Genomic DNA, 20,522 nt, shown 5'->3' on the forward strand with positions numbered 1-20,522 from the left:
AGAAAAAGAAATATCTTCTATTCAATATCTTTTATAGCAGCATTATGTACCATCACAAAACAAAACTGGAAGAAATCTAAATGTTCAAGAATAGAGGACTAGTCAAATAAATTGTAACATTAATTAATGCTCTTCTATAATGTAATTTAAGATAAACCAATTTAGAGACCTTTGGAGAGAAGTAATTGTAATGAAAAAAGCTGAAAAAGAGGAAGAATGCACATTATCTTTTATCATAGAAAAGAGAAGGTGAATGGAAATGAATTGACAAATAAAAATCCTGAAAGATACCTAGAAGAAAAGATTAAAAACATAAGGCATTTTTGGCTTCAAACTCTTATAATTTAAGCAAAAATAGTTGTAAGGAAAAAAAAGACATACACAGGAAGAAAGAACTTATCCTCCTGCTCGGTAACACATCAGAGAAAATTATTATTTCACCTGAGCCATCCTCCTTCTGTTAATCAGGGGACAGAATGGAGAGAGCCCTTTTCCTGGTGATTACTATCTAGTGAAAGCTGAGGACAACAGAGGGTTTGGATCAGTGGGACCTCAGGAGCAAAGTTGGTTTTCGACGTACAGTATGTCTTCTGGATCTGTGACATTCTCTACCATTTGAGGATGAAGATATAAAACAGGACAAATGTATAAATTCATTCTGACCTGAGGAACCTGATCATCAGATATTTATTGCCCTAGATACCTGACTTAATTTCCTTTCTGAATCAACCATTTCTTTTTTGGATTTTGAGAGAAAGAGCCTGAGACGGTCTTTCATCATCAGTGTAATATCCACTCTGTTATACTTGAAAGGGAATTCATATAATGGAAAGAACCCTGGAATTGATATCAGCAGAAACCTGGGTTCAAATTCTTTATGTTGAGTGATAACCTCCTAAGCCTCAATTTCCTTATCTCAAAATTAAGATTAATACTGCTATACATGTAATATCTCTTGCATGGTCCTTTTGGGCAAGTTAAATAAGATAATGTATAAAAGCACTTTACAGACCTTAACATGTCTTACAAATATCAGCTATGGTGGTGATGGTAGTAATGAATGATGATGATGATAACAACCATGTTGATCTCATTCTCATCTTTTTGTTGGAATTTAGATAGAAACAGCCCTCGTAAAAATTGCCTTTCTCTTATTATTATTTTATAATTAGTATTAAGGATTCTAATGCATAGGTGGGTAAAATGATTCCATTTTAACTTAATAAAAGAATTCATGCTTTTTTTTACTTATCTTCCATAAACTTACTGGCAGAATGTTTGGAGTTACTCTCCTAGCAAGCAGAATGAAAGAGATTATAGATATCCTTATCCTTTTTCTACATGGTTTTTTAAAAAATTTTTTACATTTTAAGATTTTCCATTCCATTATGAATAATGAGACTGAATATTTGGTATGCTGGAATCTAGTTAAAATATTTTTTAAAATTTATGATTTACTGTTATGTTTGGTTGATTGTGACAGTTTGATCTGTGGTGATAATAAAATTCTAGCACATCTTATTTGTCGAATTTTCTAGGATAATTTGAGGGTCTATATTTGTGTCTTTATTCAGAATAGTGACCTTTAGGCATCCAGTTCTGCTCACCCAATCATTTTTTCTAAGTAATTTCTTTGGTTTCTATATTATCTTACCTGAAGTAATACATTGTAGTCCCTACTTATTTACCTAATGTGCTTTGATCATTAAGTTCAGATTCTTTACTTGGCTTTTAGTTCCCTCTCCCCATGTCCTTATCCTTAATATTTCAATGTTCATTTAGATGATCCTTCAGACTAATTTTAGTCTCTTCATGTATCAACTCCCACTTCCATAGCTTCTTTATTTTTGTTCCATTGTATATTTTTTATCTTTCTATTTGACCTTGTCTTCTATGTCACCCACAATTGTTCTAACAGAACAATGAATTCTCTGCTCACAACTTTTCCACTTCATCTTTTACCTCTGTCTTAACTCTTCCTAAACTATTCCTTATGTTCTCTGATAGCATAAGTTCCTCTATATTCTTTGTACTTTCATAGTCTGTTACCCTTTGTCTAGACTCGATTTTCTTCCTTCATACTATAAACCTCTGATCAATTCAATTATATACTCTTTCCTGACTTTGATTGCCTTGTCTCCATTGTGTCATTTCATTATCCTTCCGTGAGTAATGCCTTGATAAATTTCAGCCTTGGTTTGTTCTCACCATGTGACTTCTCTATTTCTGCTTAGGTGGGTCTGAACACTTTGAAAAAAGTCACATAGTTCTAAAAATCTAGATCTAAAAATCACTCATTATCCTCCATCCTCTACCATTGTTCTGTTCTCTTAAGAAAAGGTAGTTATTCTTCTTTGGAAACTTAAAACTTTTCACTTACTTATATATTCAATCTTTCCTATCTTTATCTCTCTCTCTCTCTCTCTCTCTCTCTCTCTCTCTCTCTCTCACTTACTCACTCTTTCTCTCACTGTCTCACAAATAGTTTTGGTGCTTTCTACTCCCTTTCTCATTTATATCTTACATTATGTATGCTTCCCTCTAGTTTGGGTATGGTTTCCTCTAGTAAAAAAAGTTTTTGGATGGCTGGAACTATTTCCATTTTGTCTTTGTATCTTCAGGATTTAACACAATGCTTTGCATATAATGGACGTTTAATTCATTTTATTGAACTGAGTGGATCTTAGGTATGTTTATTGCTCTTCATCCCTCTCCCTCTGTCTCCTCTCTTCCTCTCTTCCTCTCTCTCCCTCTTCCTTCCTCTTCTTCTCTCTCCCTCTGTCTTTTCCTTTCTCTTGCTCTCCCTTTCTCTCCTTCCCTCTCCCTCTCTCTTTCCCTCTCCTCTCTCTTTCCCTTTCCTTCTCTCTCTTCCTTTCCCCTTCATTCTCTCCCCTTTACTCTCTCTCCTTTACTCTCTCTCCTTCCCCATCCTGACTCTGTGTCTCTCCACACGCACATCCCTTTTCTCCTTTCCCCCCTGCATATGTCATTGAAGTCCCCTGTAAGAGTTAAGTATGGTTCTTATGGATGGCAAAACACATTTAAATTTCATAAATTGTATCCTACTTTTCCCATTATGTTAAACAGTTATTTTATTGGATTATAGGAATTTAGAATTGAACAGAACCTTAAAGGTCTAAATTTCCCCCCATCCCTTCATTTCTACTTCTACTATCCCAGCTGAGGTACAGAAAGGTAATTAAAGCAGCACACCACATAAGTAATACCTAGCAGAGCTGAAATTTGAAAGTCAAACTCTTGGACTTCAAATCTAATGAAATTTCCAATATATCATGTTACTTTTTCTTTTCCTCCCTTCCTCCCTCTCCTTTCTCCTTTTCTTTCCTTCCTCTCCCTCTCTTCCTTCTCTCCCTTCCCTTCTCCTTGCCTCCTTTCCTCTCTCCCCTTTTTCCTTCCCTCCCTTTCCTCCTTTCCCTCTCTTCCTTTTTTTCCTTCTTCCCTCCCTCCCTCCCTTCTTTGCTCTATTTTTTCCTGATCTAAAATACATATAAGCCTTGCTTCACAGCAACTCAATAAAAATTACAAAGTGAAAACATTTTTAACCAATGTATTTACACTTGTAATCACAGGTACTTGCTTTATGTCTAATGTTTGATACATTGTTATCCGTAGCAAGTACATTTTAAAAGCTCCAAGTTGGAATGATTTGATTTGACAGAAATAACTATCTTGTCTCTATTTGTGAGTGTTATTTAGAGCATAACTAGCTGCTTTCTTTTTTAATAATATAATAGCTTTTTATTTCAAGACATATGCAAAGATAGTTTTCAACATTTACCTTTCCAAAACCTTGCGTTCCAAATTTTTCTCCCCCTCTTCCCTTTACTCTCTCCCCTAGATAGCAGACAATTTAGTATATGTTAAACATGTATAATTCTTCTATACATATTTCCACATTTATCATCATGCTCAAGAAAAATCAGACCAAAAAGGGGGGAAAATGAGAACGAAAACAAAAATCAGCAAACAACAAAAAAAAAGGTAAATACTATGCTGTTATACTTTAACATATTTAACATTTATTGGTCAACCTGCCATCTGGGGGAGGGGGAGGGGGAGGAAGGGAAAAATTGGAACAAAAGGTTTTGCAGTTGTCAATGCTGAAAAATTATCCATGCATATTTCTTGTAAATAAAAAGCTATAATAAAAAAAAAACAATTAAAAAAAAGAAAATACTATGTTGTGACCCACACACAGTCCCCACAATTTTCTCCTTAAATGTAGATGGTTCTCTCCATCACATGTCTCTTGGAATTGGCCTGAATCACTTCATTGTTGAAAAGAGCCAAGTCCATTACATAATCTTGTTGTTGCTGGGAACGATGTTCTCTTGGTTCTAATCAATCTTCACTTAGCATCAATTCATGTAATTTCTCCAGATCTTTCTGAAATTATCCTGCTGATTGTTTCTTATAATTATCTTACCACCTTTCATTCAGAGATGTTTTTACTTTAATTTTTAAATTTCTGACTAATCTTTATTTGATAGCATGACCCTAGTGTTCATTGCACTGAATTTAGAGTTAAGAAAGACATGGGTTTGAATCCCACCTTAGGTTTAATGTGACATTAGGGCAAATCACTTAACATCTCTGAGCCTCAAGTTTTTTCATCTGTAAAACAGGGATAATTATAGCACCTTCCTCGCAGAATTGTTACAAAGATCAAATGAAATAATGTGTATAAAGCATTGTGTAAACTTTAAAATGTTATGTAGATGCTATTGATAATAATAATAGGTTTGCAGCTTCAAATTTTCTAGGCAGTCTGAGCCAAAAATACCCAATCATAATCTTTAAAGGGAACATTTAAATACACCAAACTTCTTAAAGTCAGGAACTTTTTTTTTTTAAGTAATACAACTATAGATGATCTTGATGGTTCCCTCTAAGTCTAAATCCATGATCCTGTGGATCTGTACACATAAATTATTTTATATTTAAAAAATGCTTTTGTAATAGAGTTTTCCCTTTTTAGTCAGGTTTTGTCTACATAGATTTTTAAAAAAGAGTATCTATAGTAAATCCAAGAAATGTATGAATCATAACCTCTCTAGATGTTGATGGGTTCCAGAAGGGGTTCTTGCCCACCTAGGTTCTTAGCCGTAGGTCTTTTTTTTTTTAAAAAAAATATTCTATAAGGATGTTCACTTAATTGATTCTGCAAATTTCCATAATTTTTGAGTTCTAGGTGATTGCTTTTCTTAGATTAATTTGGAAAACAAAAATGAATCAAGTTATTGACACAAATCATGACTTTTCCTCTTTAGCATTATTAGAAATATAGGGAAAGAACAGAAGAAATAGCATAATATCATTCTCTGAGTATAAATTAATGGTACTCAGCCTTTTTGGTGCATGGACATTTAAGACAAAAAATAAAAGATAAAAATGATTTACTCGCTCTTAATGGCTAGAATAACAAAATTCTTCCAACAAATCAAAAATATATGTATGTAATATATAATATAATCAGAGTAAATTGATAACTGTGATGAGAAAGGGTATATAAGAACTGCATACTGAATATGTGTGAACTAGAGAACTATTACATCACCATGCTAAGTACTGAGTATCTGTAAACTGGATAACCATTGTCTCATCAATTCCTCTGAGTTAACACCTTGTTTCAGGTATACTTCTTTCAAGTATACTTCCCCAGAGTTCTGTCTCTCTACAATCTTGTAATTTCAAACCCATCTAGTTCCAGCTTCATTCATTCAGTTTTGGAAAGGATTTTCAGAATCCATTTAATCTAACTCATATCTTATTTTAAAAATCCCTTCTGCAGCATTTCCACCAAGTAGTCATTTAACCTTTGATTGATAATTTTAGTTAGGAGCAATGTTCTGTTCCTTGAGGTAGCCCTTATTATGTCTTACTTCTCTTGGAAAGTTTACCCTCTGGATCCAGATCTAATAGTCTTTATATAGGGTAAACCAGGAGCAATAGGTAGAAATTGCCAAGAGATAGATTTAGGTTTGATGCAAAAATGCATCCAAACAATTAGAACTCTCTTTGATCTTTGTATGATATGTGATTTGTTAAAATGAACCTATGTAGAGATAATCCTTGAAATAAAATAGTTTATTGCAATGAGGGAAATAGGAACATCAAGATTGTATGGCTACATGTGAGTATATTACAGGAGACAAGAGAATGCATCACAAAACTTTTTTATGGAGGTTAACAGAGTAGTGACTACTATAGTTATTTTAAAGTAACTTGTACATAATACAGTTATTACTCTGAGCTTATTTCAATATGACTTTCAGAATATTTCAAAAGAACTCTTTTTCATAATTGTCATCCCATTATTTCTTCCTTGGTAAGTGTATCGTGACCTAGGTGAATCTATAATATTGGCTTAATGGTGGCAGAATAATCCTGTATACATAACCAGTTCTTGGTAGGAATTATGGAATTATTGAAGATTGCTCCCTAAAATCATGTTCTGTTATAATTTAACCTGCTGAAGACTATGCTATGTTACAACCTAACTTTCATTTATCCATGCAAACTTCTCTTTTTGATGCCATTTTTAAGAGATTACTTAAGTATTAAGAACACATACTTAAAAGAATTATGACTTTAAATTATTTTATCCTGGAATTGTATAATTCTTTGGCACTTGTATAATTGTCATTTCCACAGTAGCAGTACATCTAACAAAACTTAATATTACAATAGGATGAATCAGAAAATTTAATGTGCTGTCTGCTTTTGAGAAATATCCATTGAAAATGTATCTTTTCCCAATTTCCAATGTAGTTTCACATGCTGGGTAAGATTAAGGGTTTCAGCAAACATATGTGCAACATAAGTTAATGTCCATTCTAACAGTTCTTTGTTTTGGCTTTAGTTACTTCATGAGGTCATTTGCTTCTAGGAAACAATTTACTTTGGAAATTCTGTATCAAAAGAAATCCGAGAATTTTTGTCCCCTGCTTGCCCAATTTGTTTCACTTAAAACTCAGAGACATGTATCTCTAAATTAATTTCTCATTGTCTGAACTTCGAATTAAGCTTGTTTTTAAGACATCTTGGGCAGTATTTCTTCTAATAAATCTGCTCTAGGTTCCAGGTCACTTTAATGCTCCTTAAATCTACTACTGTAATAAGACATTGTATGATTAAATTTATATATTTCGGTCTTTCAGTAAATAGTTTGTGGTAAGAGCCAGTGCAAGTCTTATGAGAGTTAACTTTTTAAATTTAAGAGTATAGGAAGACTATATTAACCTAACTGTAATTCATCTGAGAGTATAAAGAGTTTGTTTTCACATATTTCTTTCTTACCTGAACCATGTATGTGGTAGGAATAATACTATTTAGTGATTTGAAGAAGATTCTCTAAAAAAATCTTTGAGGACCGACCTCCAAATTTTTTAATGATATGAAATTTTATGAACAATTTAGCTACTTTGATAAACATTTTAGTAAAATTGTATTAAAATCTATCCTTTAGTATAAGTAACTCCCCAATATTGATCTAATGTGAAAACTGGCTTTTTAACCAAACAATTAGAACACACTGCAGACTGTTTAACTTTTTTGAAAAATGCTTTAAAAATCTCATTGATCTTCATCTATTATGTGGTTTGACAAGGGAACTCCATTACAAGTATTTCCCTTATTTTCTTTTTTGTTGTGTAGACGTATAATGGTATATATCTCTAGGTAGAGTAATTTAAGTTAATTTGTAAAGGGAGTAGGTAGCATCTATGTCCTTTTAATCTTTTCATTTTTAAAATAAATTTTAAGCATTTCTTGACAACTAATTAAAAGAATTGTATATATGATAACATCAATCCATCATGAGACATTATAGGATATTACTAAGGACAGTTACTAAAATACATCCAAAGCTTGAGTACTTAGACATGTATATGAATAATCAAATGGACCTGAGAGGAATTTGTTACCTTCTTATTTTCTCTAAAATAAGAAACAGAAAAGACAGAATTTAAAACCTGTCATTTAAGATCAACTATACTTGGCCTTTTCCATTATTTTCTTAATGAAGAAACAAGAAAACAAGGAACAAGAGTAGAACTTATAAGGCTACCAGTACTTCTATTGCTATCATGAGTTCATTATATCTAATCTTTACCCAGTGGAAAATATTGCCTGATCTTGTTGCTTTTCCCAAAGTGAAGTTTATCCTTAAGAATTAAAACTTTTGCATCCATTTCATATCACAACTTTATCCTATCCTCTCTTTGTAGAGCTATGTTAACATATAACACTGTGCAAACATATCCTTAAGAATGCATATATAGGAGCAGCTAGGTAGCATAGTGTATAGAGCACCAATCCTGAAGTCAGGAGGACCTGAGTTCAAATCTGGCCTGAGATAGTTAATACTTCCTAGCCATGTGACCCTGGGCAAGTCACTTAATCCCACTTACCTCGGGGAAACAAAAAGAATGGTTATAGAACTATTAAACTAATGAGCAAGGAAATGGCAAATCGAAAAATAATTTGTTTAAGTCTGATTTGGCCAGGAAGTTGACAGATGGTCATAAATTCATCGTAAAATCAAAGCAATACATTATTTTATATTTGCATCATCCCATTATAGCAATTCAGAGATGCATATAATGATAAGATCTATTATAAAACTTTGTAATAATTCTGCTATAGTCAGAAAAAAATTGCCATGAATAAGAATTAGTTAATGGTTGTTAATAGTATCAGGACTGTTTGTCCTCTAGGCATTAGGCTAAAGTCACAGACTGAAGTATAACAAATATATACCAAAGCAAAATTCCCTTAGCTCTATTTGAATCAGATGGAAATCATAGATATCTTTTAGAAGAAACAATCATACAGTAGTGTTCCATATTATTCACAATGTATTTATAGCCAGGTTCAGAATCAGGAGATGGGAAATGTTCAGAAAGGAAATGGCATAATAGAGAAAGTGAGTTAAGAGGATAATGCCTTTATCTTTGTTCAGCTATCTTCTTAATCTTCCCAAGTATCTGCATCTTCTAGTTGTACTTTTAGATTGCACTTTCATGAGCAGCTCATAGAATTTTTCCTGAATACTGTGTTTCTGGATTACCAGTAATTCAAAACTCAACTCAAATTACAATCCTAAGAGATCTCATCTTATACAGTAAGGTTTACTGATCAACACTTCGAGTTTTGAAGTAACTTAATAATATGTAACGGCTTAAATTTATGATTACACAGCAGCATTCAGATCAAAAGAATGGTGAATCTGATATTATAAATGTAATATATTCTTCACATCATTTTTTCAATTAATAGCATTTCTTATATGATGATTTCCCAAAATTATAATGCAAAAATTTAGGACATTTAAGAATAACATGAAAGAATATTATGGACTTAAAATACAAAATATGCAACACATGACTTCATTTGAATTCATCTGTCATTTTTGGCATCCTCTATTAGTTGCTTTGAGAAGCCATTATAGACTAATTAAAATTGAATTGCTTATTTATTTACAAGGGGGAATACCAGTAGCTACCATTCACAAAACATAACAGTCATATTGTAAACAATTTTTCTTTTATTTTTTAATAACTTTTTATTGATAAAATGCATGCCAGGGTAATTTTTTACAGCATTATCCCTTGCATTCACTTCTGTTCTGATTTTTCCCCTCCCTCCCTCCACCCCTTCCCCCAGATGGCAAGAGTCCTTTACATGTTGAATGGGTTGCAGTATATCCTAGATACAATATATATGTGCAGAATCGAACAGTTTTCTTGTTGCACAGGGAGAATTGAATTCAGAAGGTATAAATAACCTGGGAAGAAAAACAAAAATGCAAGCAGTTTATATTTATTTCCCAGTGTTCTTTCTCTGGGTGTAGCTGCTTCTGTCCATCTTTGATCAATTAAGGCTCTCTTTATCGAAGAGATCCACTTCCATCAGAATACATCCTCAAACAGTATCGTTGTTGAGGTATATAATGATCTCCTGGTTCTGCTCATTTCACTCAGCATCAGTTCATGTAAGTCTCGCCAGTCCTCTCTGGTAAACAATTTTTCTTAACAAATTTCCTTAATTTAAAAAATATCAAATTTCCTGTATTAATTAATATAAATCCAAATCTTAAATTTTTCAGTTTCAAATTGTGATATGTTTATATACTATTTTTTTACATCAACAAGAATATCAAATTGATGACATAAAGCTTGGAGATCATAATATCAAAAATAGCTACCTGAGAAAGAAATGAGCACTTTTCAGAATTATGATCTTAGAGTTCTGTTCTTCTCTAATATAAAAGAGATAAGATTCAGTTTTTTCAAATTAAAATTTTGGCTTTTGTTTTAACCTGTAATAAGCAAGTTTGGAGTACCAGTTAAAATAAACTTTGTCTTTCTCAAAATGAAAATGTCATAGTTTATAGTTTCTTATAATGTCAGAAAAAAAGTTTTTCTAATTTAATTTCTTAAGGTCTTAAAAAGTCTATTCTGTTTTAGGCAATTTTTGCTTATTACTTTCTTAGGCAATTAAATTCTTCTTTTTAGTTGGTCAAACAACCTCCTTTCCTTATAATAAAAATTTCTCACTCTCTGAGGTGAGAGAGGGATGTAAGGAGAGAGAGAAGGAGAAAACTGCTGTTTGTATATGATCCAGTCTGGAGGAATTACAACTTCACAAATCCAGCAGAATATATCAGACTTTCACCACAACTACTCAATAGATGTACTTGCAGTTATAAATTTCTGCAAAGGGAAAAAAAAAAATCTTTCCTTTTATCTCTACATTTCTAATCTGGACAGCATTAGGAATAGAAATGTGATATTTTATCTTTTAAAAAACTTTGAAAGTAAGCATAAAAAGTTCCCATTTTTTCTTGTTTGTTAAGGGCTTTAAAATTTCCTGTACAATTCTGGAAAAAGATAATAGTTGAATCATGAATGGTTTGGGGAATGTTTTGCCATATATGTTGTTTTTTTCCCATAATTTAGATTCTTCAGCTAATTAAAAAGAAAGAAAACAAATATCAAAGAACCTCATGATCAGAGATGTGGAAATTATAATAGTAGCAAGATCAGAACATTTGGAATCACAGGAATAAGAAACTTATTTCTACCTCTCAATTTTCATTCAAAGCAATACACAGGTTGACCTTTATCTAATTATCCTCTTCTTATTAGTAAGATTGGGGTATTACATGGGAACTGCTTCTTTTTATTCTATTACTGGCTGTATTTTTTCAGTTTGAGCTTTAGATGAATAGTTTTCCTTAATTCATGATCATAGTTATTCTTGTAATAGCTAATAATAATTGATTCGGTTCCTCTTATTGAACCAGTATTATTAGTAGATTATGCTCACAAGGGAGAATTAAGTTTCTTTTAATACCCTTCATGCTTGTTTAGCTTGGAGTAAAACTGTTAACTTTTCCTCATATTTCTGAACCTGAAGGCATCCTCTAGTGCCTAGAAGATGGTAGTCTATAATTTATACAGCAGGTCGCTTTCCAACAAATTAACGAAATGAATTAGGTGGTAAAAAGAGAGCTTGATTTTCTATTAGATGTTTTAGGAGAATAGAAGATTTAGAGAAAGGCTTTTCCCCCTAACCAAATAATTTCTAAGTTTATGAAAAGCATAATATTCATCCTAAAGATGCCAATAATCCATTTACTTTAGATACAGGATTACAGAAATCTCCTTAGATAAGTACATTTTTTAAATGTACTTGCCCTTTGCCACTGTACTTTTGGTTTATCCTAAGTATAAGCATTATTATGGTTATTTCAGATAAATATTTAACTTCTTGAGAAAGACTTGCCACTTCTAGGCGTCCCATATTTCTCCGACCTTTCAATCATTGGAGATCCAGGTAGAATCTCATTTGAGTTTGCACTGCAAATTTTCTAATTCATAATATTTAGACTAGTTTTCTTCCCTAGATCTTCACTTCCCAAGATATTGGTCCGCGAATGAAGTTCCAGCAGGAAAACTTTAAAAATTCAGGATCTCTTACCTGCTAGAAAGTAATCACAAATACAGGGAATTCACTTAAGTGCCTTTTGCGAGGAAAGGAGAAAAAATAGGGGTAAATGACTTGCTTAAGGTCACACAGCTGAGGCTGGATTTGAATTCAGGTCCTCCTGACTTCAGACTCAGTGATTTATCTACTATGCCATATAGTTACCCCTAACTGCTCTTTCCATGCCTGAGAAGTCTACCAACTACATCAGATTGCTAGGTCTAAAAGGACTTGTGTGGAGATATCTTTGAAATAATAGTTTTGTTGAAAGGAGGAAATTGGCATCTAGACTATATACATGCATATAGAACAGACTACACAAAAAATATACCACAGCATACTTTTTTAAAATACAGCATAATAACAGAATAGTTACTTCTTTAGGCATTAAGAAATCATTCATACATAACATACCTATACTTAGAGTTTATTTCAATATAATTTTTTTCAGAACTTATTCCAATATAACTATTTCTCAGAACTGTCATCCTCTTAATTCTTTGTTGGTAAGTTTATCAGAATCTAAGAGCATCTATAATGATGTCTTGGCAGAACAATCTGTTTAGGTTTGGTTCCAAACCTTTTCTTGGTAGAAGCTAAAGAATTATAGGTTACCTTTTAAAATCATACTATGTTATGATTTAACCTACTTAAGAATGTGCTGTTTTACAATTTAGCCCTTAGTTATTCTTACTACTTGCCTACTTTCCTTATCTTGGTTGCCCTTTTTTGAACATGATAGAGCTTGTCAATGGTCTTCCTAAGATGTTGCCTTTTGGATGGAATACACTACCTTAATCTAAACTAAGTAACTTTCTCATGTTCTGGACTATGTCTATTTCTCCCATAATCTGTTCTTTTCCCTTTACTTTCCCTTCCTCTCTGCTTAAGTGAATGATATATATAATCATAATATTTGGAAAACAGGAATTCGCATATGTATAATGCAGAATTCAGTCTGTGGAAGCATACTATAATGAATCTTCATATTTTGTTTCCTCCCTAGGTTATATGTTGCAAACTAACATTTGGGTTGTACTGTAGTCTAAAGGTTCTGCTCTAACCAACCAGAATAAGAAGTTCTTATTTGTCTTTATTTAACTATGGACTTCTAAACAGTGCACTGAAATATTTTCACATTATTCTTATCAAAAGCCTCACTTGTTTCTTCTAAAGAAAGAGCCCTGGTCAGCCAGATTGGACTCCTTTCTTAAGTGATTACAGTTATAATCAGACTGAGATAATATTGGTTTCTTTAAAAAATATGAGTTTATCTTTGATCATATAAAAAGAAAATTCTTTGGAAAGAATAATTAAATACAAAATTTTAGGAAAATGGTTCTTTAGGGTGTGTTGAAAGTTGTGATTATTGGTCTTTTTGATGAAGCAAAATGTTAACTATAACTAGTTTCTATTTTGGGGAAAACTCTTAAATGTAATTCCTGGGCCAGAGAAACATTTTTAAAGGCAGGATAGATTCCTTACTTTTTAGCCTCTTTCTCTTATTAAGCAGAAATAATGAATATATAGACTTTCTTTGGCAGATTTCTATCCTTTCACAGAATTTTTCTTGGCAAGTCTAGAAAATGAGTATATTTTTATATTTAGAAGTTTGTTTATTTGCCCTGTACAGTTCCACTCAAGGGATTTTAAATGAAATTTTGACTGAAGCATCGAATCAATCAAATACTTTCATGGTAGATATTAGGATAACAAAAAAAAAATGCAGTTATTTCTTTTGCTTCCATGTCTCATCTTTGGGATAGTCTTAAGTGCAGTCATAACATGTTATGACAGATTTATGATTATCTCAACATAAGTACTCTTTTCTCTTGTGCAGATAAGAACCTGATGTAGCTTTTCTACTCTGCTCATCTATGGAGAGGCCATCTGGAGTCAGGAAAACCTCAAGTTCAAATCCAGCTTTTGACAATACACTAGTTGTGTGACAATTTCCTCAATTGTAAAATGAAAATGACAATGGCATCTACCTTTAAGGATTGTTGTGAGAATTAAACGAGATAATATTTGTCAAGTACTTAACATAGTACTTGGCATGTAGTAGATGCTTAATAAATTCTTATTTCTTTTCTCCCATTAATGAGAGCCATTAGGGATTAGTGTTTAGTTTAAGACCTAACTAATCCATACTGGCTTTTTGACCATGGCAAGTCACTTAACCTGTCCATAATCTTTCTCAAATTGGATGGTTGTCTGAAAGAAGACAGTCAATTTAATTCACACCAGACCAAATTGGGATCAAGAAATCTAATTAGGAAATTTACTATATATAATAAATAACTTCTTTCACTCCAGAGCTTTGCACAGTCAGGAGAAGTTCATGAGAAGTAAGAAACCCCAAGGAGCAGCAGCAACTGATACTGTATATCAGGGGTCAGCCTGGGACAGTCTGAGTCAGAATCATTTAGCTTGCAGACGCTCAGGTCCCCAAAAGTTCCTTATCACTCTGCTTTTGGAATCAGAGAGCAGAATGAAAAAGCAGCACTCTTCATTTAAAACTCCCAACATGGGGAGGTGAAGATGTCAGCAAGAATTATGAAAAAGAATAGAGCTATTGAAACATCTTTAAAAATATACAGAAAAAATATACAGAAAGTTTAAAAGGAAGCACAGATGTGTTAGATTAGTTTTGAATGTAACTTGTGGAATTTATTAAGTACTTTTTAAAAAAGTGATACGAAATGAACATTCAAAGTTTCATATGTAATTCTTTTTGTGTTCTGTGTCCATGGGAATATTTTTTTCTTTTTTTGATGTTAGGTTTATGTTTTTAACGTTATTAATAGGAATGTTGAACATCACAATCAAAAACAGACTTTCCTCTAATTAGGACCTTATATTTCGATCTGAACTAGATCTGTGAAATCATCAAGCCAGTCCCTTTATTTTAAAGATGAAGAGACTTAGACTGAGAAGGATTAATAAGTAACTTGTCCATGATCAAACAGCCAGTGTCTCCAGCAGGATTTAAATCCATGTCTTTCTAATTCCCAAGTCCAGTGCTCAGTCTACTCTAACTTATCTTTAATGACTGATCTTTGGGAATTATTCAATACAATCCAAATTCATTTATTCACAGTCTCATTCAGCTTGTATATCTCTCTATTTTGTCCACTAGAATAGGATGAAACATGATTAAATGTTTTGCTAAAATCTAGACATGCTATTTCTTTGTCATTTCCCTTCCCTCTCAGTTGAGTATTATGTTAGAAATAAAGGGAAGAAAGTTAGTCTGACTTGACATGTTCTTCATGTAGTTTGAATGGTTCTGTTGATTTGAACACATTAAAGATAGTTGGGTGCTCTCTTTTCTCCTCACTTATCATGAGCTTCAACTCTTTTAACCATTTTGGGCATCTCTTTTACTGACTAAAGATTGATTTCCCTTGAATGCAAAACATTGATGAAAAATTTTTAAATAAAATACTAGCAAAGATTATATATTATGACAGTGTTGAATTTATAGCAGGGTATGGTTGTCTTAATGATGGGAAAACTATAAATGTAATTAACCTTATTAATGACAAAAAGTCATATGAGTCAGTAATAACAGGTACAAAAAAAGCTTTTGATTTCTGTTTTTAAAAATTTAGGAAATAAGAGAATGATTAATGGAACTTTTAAAAAATGTGTACTTTTTGAAGTTCTGTAACAGTCTTATCAACAATTTTTCATCTCTGGGAATCCAATGATTCCTGAGGGTTTTGAAGTTCTATAACAGTCTCATTATCAGCCATGCTCTTTCAGTGTCAGATGCTTCTTATGTCTTCTCCTTTGTTTTGAGGTTTTTCTCTTTTTCCATCTCTCTCCGATGGACAAGGCAAATACGGCTCGTTGGCACCCATCTAATTCCTTCACCGTCTGTAGAGATACAAGCAAACCCTCTCCCCCAAGCAGTTAACCTATCTAATCCCTTCCATTCACCACTTTCTGGATCTCTCCACATCACCTGGCAATTACATTGGAGCTGCTTGCACTGGATACTAGTAGCCCTTCTGTCAGGTTAAAAAGCCTGTATTCTCCCCAATTGTAATCTCTTTCTCCCATTTGATTGCTTTTTGGCTGATTGATCATGTAATCCCTTTCTTCCATCAGATTGCTTTTCTGCTGGTTGATATCAGAATATTTAACTTTTAAAGACTCTGGGTTATAAACTCTGCTGTCATCATGCCTCACCTATCTTTTGTTTGAGGTTTTGGAGCTGGACCCCACCTCTCATTTCCCTTGGTCAATCTACATTCCGAGGCCCAATGGAAGCATTTGTTGCATTTTGGACACGTGGTTTTAGGTCTTCTCTTACCCTGTCTTCTTACTCTATCTCTATGCCTACATTGAGCTCTTAGATGCCCTACTTTACCACACAGAAAGCATTGACAAGTCTCTCTGGAAATCCCTTGCCAAGAGGGACCCCATCTTCCCATGTTCTGTATCATAGCCTGAGTATAAAAGGCATTTGTGCCCACTGTGGCACATTGTCTTATGATCTCCTCTAAAGGAGCATCTTTGTGTAGTCCCCATATAATTCTTCTACAAACCTGATTAGCATTTTCTTTAGCAAGTTGTTTTATCAGAATTCCTGTAGCTGCATTTTCTCCAATGGTTCTTGTGATAGCTGTCTGCAGACATCCCACGAAATCAGCAAAGGGTTCATTGGGACTTTCTCTATTTTTGGGAAGACTTTACCTCTATCTTTTTTTCCTGGGAGAGGGAGTCCCATGCTTTGATAACATGCAGCAGTTTGTTTATGTGCTATCAAAGAGTAATTAATCTGTACTGAAGTGTCTGCATACTGACCTTTACCTGCTAGTTTGTCAAAGGTGATTTGTATATTAACTCTAGTTTGCTTATTTCTTTAGTCTTGTATTCTACATAGTTCACTATACTCCAAAAACCACAACAGATTTTGTTCATATTCTAAACATGTCCTTGCTATAGATTTCCAATCACTAGGGTTTACAATTTCATAAGCCAAATTCTCCAATACCATCTTAACATAAGATGATGTAGCCCCATAAAGAGTGCAACCCTTTTTCAAATCCTTAATAATTTCCAGATCTAAAGGAGTGTATCTTCTCCTGGCTTGACCTGAAAAATCAAATTCTTCAACAGGATATGCTTCTATTAAATCAGCTATATTCTGTCCTTCTTTTTTTGCTTTAAATAGTTCCTGTTGTAATCTTCTCAGAAGCTGCTTCATAGGTGATGCTGATTGTGTCACTGCCCCTCCTTCTCCCTCCACCCATGAAGGGTTAATTGAGGGGGGTAGGTCAGGGAATGGGAAATGCTCTAATGGCTCCTGCTGTGAAGCACTACACTTCTTAATGTTATCAGAATTGTACTTAACTCCATTTTTGTCTAATTCTTCATTCTTTTCAACTTGTTTATCAATATCCTCCACCTCCTATACTTTCTTCTTTATCCTTATTCTGTAACTTATGTAATTTACTAAAGCCAATTATATTAACTTATATGTATAGAATGTTTCTTTAGGAATTCAGTCAGGACCATTATCATTATAATATTTGCTTAGTTGCTCTCCTACTAATTTTCACTCGTCTGGATCTAATTCTTCTTCCTTAGAGAACCAAGGAGATGAGTACTGTAATGTTTGTAAAAGTCCAATGATCTGCTCCCAAGTTACAATCAAACCTTGATTTTTTTTTTATTAGTTGAACTATGCTTTCAACACATTTTCCTTTTGGTGGAAAAGGCTGTTTTCTAAACATTTGTCCCATTTCAGCTGAAACACCAGTTTAATCCTTTACAAAGTTTACTGCTTGTCTATTTTTGTACTCGCCCTAATTTCTGGGTCATGGAGACTTTTTCACTGAACTCAGGATCGAAGACTTTTCCACTGAAATCAGGATTGGAGGCTTTCAGCATTGTGTCAGTCTGAACTGCTGATTCTAAATCCTTATAGCCCCATGTTCAGACACCAAAATGTAGTGTTCTGGTTGATTTTCTGGAGGTCTTGGACCAGCCTTCGTTTCAGCAGATTAATCACCACAAGAATAGCCAGGTGGTTAAAATCCAAATTCTTTATTATCTCCTTCAAAGTCTAGTTTCCTTGCCTGGGGCTTCAGCTAGCTTTCTTGGAGGCCTTCCAGAGTCTTAGTTTCAATGGAGAAACAACTAGGACAGGCCTGCCACCACAGTGGTGTGAGATAGAGTGAATCTCTCTGACTCCCAGGGCCTGTGCTCTAGCCTCCAGCCACCACAAAGGTGGGAAATGGAATGAATGTGTCTCTGAGTCCCACCCTGGCAGAGTTTGTCCCAGCTTATATGCTCTATTATAATTACATCATCATAGGTGTCAATCTTGTAGAACTATATTAAGTACTAAGTACATGTACTGAACTAGGGAACTATTAATCACCATGCTAAACTAGATAACCATTGTCTTATCAATTCCACTGAGTTAACACCTTGTTGTAAGAATCCTTCTTTCAAGTACAGAGTTGGCCCATGAGAATACTTAAATAATTATTTATAATACTCATTTCTGTTTTATAAAAACAAAAACACCAGAAATGAAATGGTGAAATGAACATTCCCTTGAAATGATAAATATCTAAATAAATGATAAATATCTAAGAACTACCATCCTGTATCATAAAGAAAAATTGGAATCTTTTAAAATAGAATCAGAGGTAAAGTAAGAATATTCATTGTCACCTTTTCTATTTACCAACTACTAGAAATGCTAGCTTTAGCAATAAGAAAAGAAAAAGAAATTGAGGGAATAAGCATAGGTAAAGAAAATAAAAAATTTTCTTTTTGCAAATAGTGTCGTGTAAACAATCCTAAAGAGTCAGCTACAAATTAATTGAAAAGATAACTTCAACAAACCTTCAGAATATGAAGTAAATTCACACAAATCATAGACCTAAACCAATGAAACATAACAGAAAGAAAAATTTCATTTATGTTTCTACAGAATGTATAAAATACTTGGAAGTTGGCATACCAAGATACAGTTAAGAATTATATAAATGAATCTACAAATTACTATTTTCAGAAATAAAAATTTAGTTAATTAAATATGAAATTCCATTTAGAGGCATATAAGGAAATAACAGACAAAAGTAAGAACAAAGGAGGTGTAGCAGTGCCAGATCACAAATTATGCTACGGAGCATTCTCAAGGTAATTTGTTATTGGTTACATAAATAGATTGGAACAGACTAGGTTCACAACCTACAAAAGCAAATGAATGTGTCTAGTATCTGGTATTCAATAACACAAAGACCCCAGGTCCTGGAATTAAGGACTCATTATTTGATAAAGATGGCTGAGAAAATTTAGATGCCTGTATGAAAGAAATTTTGTTTAGACCAACACTTTACACCTTATAACAAGATAAGTTCCAAATTAATATTGAATATAAAAGATCACATTACATAAAAGGTTGCAATATAAACAAATTAGAGAAACATGGAAGAATTTTCCTTGCAAGTTATGGATCTGTGACTAGTTCAGAACCAAATAAGAAATGAAGAGAATCACTCTAGATTAAAAGCATAAGTTTGATTAAATAAAGTTGCAAAGGGTTTTGCTCAAACAAATCCAGAAAAGCTAAGATTAAAGGGGAAACAGTTAATTGGAAAAATATCTTTGCAACAAATTTTTATTGAAAGAAAACTCATTTCTAAGATACGTAAGGAATGGATTAAATTTCAGAGGAAAAAGAGCATTTCCATTTGAGAAATGATCTAAAGATACAAAGACACAATTCTCAAAGAAAGAACCTAAGACTCTATAGCCATATGAAAAAATGCTCCTATTACTACTAATTAGACAGGTACAGACAAGTTAAGAAATTTGGAGGTTATATCTCAGATGCATCAGATGAGTAAATATGACAAAAAGGGAAAATAATAAATGCTATAGAAGTTATGAGAAAGCAGGCCTTGAAAGAATAATACATCTAAATTATAAAATTTATTCCCTTTGAGCCATACCACTGATAGGACACTCCCTCCCTCCCTCTCCCTCTTCCCTTTCTTTCCTCCCTCCCTCTTCCTCTTTCTCTCCTTCTCTCCCTTCCCCTTCTCTCCTTCCCTTCTCCTATCCCTCCCTCCCTCCCTGTTTCTCTTCTCTCTCTCCTTTTTATTTTTCAAAACATCATATGCATGGACAAATTCTCCAACATTAATCCTTGAAAAACCCATTTCCCCCCCTTATCCCATGTTCTCCCCTAAATGGCAAGTAGTTCGAGATATGTTAAACATGGTAGAATATATGTCAAATCCAATATATGTATACATATTTATGCAATTGTTTGCTGCACAAGAAAAAAAGAGAAGCAAAATAAAATGCAAGCAAACCACAGAAGAAGTGAAAATGCTATGTTGAGAACCACACTCAGTTCTCATAGTCCTCCCTCTGGGTGTAGATCTCATTGTTGAAGAGAGCCATAGAAAGGACTATATCTCAAAGTAACCAAAGATAATTGGAAAAGGTCCTTATTTCCATAAACATTTATGATG

The 20,522-nt window shown here is 33.3% G+C and overlaps 1 protein-coding gene across 12 annotated transcripts in view; it reads left to right on the forward strand.

The window, feature by feature from the left end:
* Nucleotides 1-20,522, forward strand: part of SRPK2 (SRSF protein kinase 2) — a 272,571-nt gene that overhangs the window by 242,038 nt on the left and 10,011 nt on the right. The gene's annotated exons all lie outside the window — the stretch shown is intronic.

The sequence above is a fragment of the Antechinus flavipes genome, chromosome 5 (genome assembly GCF_016432865.1).
Source record: "Antechinus flavipes isolate AdamAnt ecotype Samford, QLD, Australia chromosome 5, AdamAnt_v2, whole genome shotgun sequence".
Lineage (NCBI taxonomy): Eukaryota > Metazoa > Chordata > Mammalia > Dasyuromorphia > Dasyuridae > Antechinus > Antechinus flavipes.